The sequence below is a fragment of the Cryptomeria japonica genome, chromosome 11 (assembly GCF_030272615.1).
Source record: "Cryptomeria japonica chromosome 11, Sugi_1.0, whole genome shotgun sequence".
NCBI classification, from domain to species: Eukaryota; Viridiplantae; Streptophyta; class Pinopsida; order Cupressales; family Cupressaceae; genus Cryptomeria; species Cryptomeria japonica.
Window position 1 is genome coordinate 73,638,469 of NC_081415.1, and position 2,347 is coordinate 73,640,815.

The window sequence follows — 2,347 nt, forward strand, 5'->3', positions numbered from 1 at the left end:
CCAAAATTAATTAGAATTTTAAGCATTTTTTAATTTATTTTTAAATATGCCCTCTTGACTATTTAAACATTTATAAAATATAAACACCTAATAAAATAATTAACTCTTCAATTTGTCCTATGCATTATATACAAATGCACATTTAACATTGATAAAAAGGAATTAAGGTTGGTAAATAAACTAATTAAATTCAGGACAATTTTTTATTTTTTTTCACTTCCTTAATTTTAAACTATATATATATATATATATATATATATATATATATATATATATATATATATAAAATACACATATGATTACATATATATCTATCTAATATACACTTATATATTTAAAGTGAGGTTTATCCCCCTTTTAGTTAAACATACCTAAATTTACCATGATACCCATAAACCCCAATTCTGTTTTAATCATTACAAAAAGCCTCTTTTATTTATTTATTTTATTTTTTTATAGATTTGTTTTTTTTTTAAAAGATTTTGTTTTGTAATAATATTTTTTTTTATCAAATAAAGTTTTAAAGAGTATTTTTCTTTTTTTTTCTTTTTTGCTTTATTTAAAAAGTGCAATTATATATTTTGATATATGAATATGCTGGTTTAAGTTTATATATATATATATATTTCAAACAAATAAGTTTATTATTAAGTAATGAATTCATTTAAACATTTAATATATATATAGATATATTGGACAATAAATTTATTTCTGTTTGTATCTGAGAAATGAATTTTTTAAATATTCCATATAGGCATGAAAAGCTATTTATATATATGTGGTGTCTAGGACAAAAGCTTTCTATGAAAAAGCTTTCTGTGAAAAATATAAAATTTGAAACATATTTAGCAGATTGGATAATTTCTACAGATTTGAATCATTGGATTTATTTCCTTTTTATCAAAATCCTAGTTGCTAAAAGAAATAGATAGGTTATTTAAATATTGATTTACTATCGACATAATATAGTAAAAAGCAGAATTAAATTAGTTAGAATAGCAACTTTAGAATTTCTATTTATTTCATTTAATCTGTTTAACTATAGATTTTATTCTCTATAACTAAACAAATGACAGCAATTAATAATTTTAACAGCAACTATATAAATGACCAATTTATTAAATTTAAGAGCAACTAGATAAATCTAAACTAAAATAAAACTTTAGAAATGACTATAATAAATCTTGTTTTTATTTTATTTTCTGCAATAAACAAAATGACAGATTTAAATAAAACTAAATATGACATTTCCATGTATAGATCTAAATTTTAGATTTTATTTTATTTTCCAACCTACTACATGCAGGTAGATCTATTCCATTTCTTTTCTAATATCTTGATTTTAAATGCATAAAGGGAATCAATACATTTCTTTCTTTTCAAAGCATCCTATACACAACAAATATTTATTTCAAAACTAAAAACCAGAAATAATCATTTCTTTTCTGCAATATAACATAAATAAATATCACATATCTTTAAAACATATTCCCAAGTCTTTATTGTCATTTTACAAATAGGTCTCTCATTTCAAATAGATGAGGACTTTCAAAGAATATTAATTACATTTACAAAAAATTTCTGAAACAATTAACTCCAGCCATATCTACATGTTCTGATATTTTCTTCTAACAACCTGCAAATAAAACAAAGAGATGACCATGGAGTGCTCACCTCCCAGCCTAGGCTAACTAGTAGCCACCCTCGAGCTCGGAGAACCAAGCCCTAGATAGGTAACAAGCATGCAACATAGAAGACAGAATACTCACAAACTCAAAACACACTCCCAACCTGGGCTACACTACATCACACATTTGTGATGTCCTTACAAGGGTGGTAGTGGACCAAGTACCCTGAGGAGACTGCAAGTATGGCAAAACAAATAACCACCTCATGGCAAACTAAAGCATATAGCCACCTCATGGCAACAAAAATACATCAAGTATAACATAATTAGCCCTTTATTCCTTATGCCCCCCAAGGCATTCATGCCTTATTTCCCTCCTTATGACCCCCAATGCATAAACAAGCCATGCAGCAAGGGTCACACAAATTCTCTTGTGATCGCTCTCATAACGAGAGTCTCTCACTTGAGGGCTATCACTTCTACCACCCACAAGATCCTCCTCTCTCCCAAGAGTAGGAGATCTTGATTACTCCCAAACACACATACAAAGTATAAAAAAATTTACCAAATAAATTTCCAAGAGAGCATGCATGAAAACAAATCTTTTTCACAAACATTACTTACAAACACATGCAATAAGAAATCCATTATATGATAATTATGACCAACCTTAATCTGCCTAAAAGGTAGTATAGTTTGGTTGAGGATGAGCAACCCAAT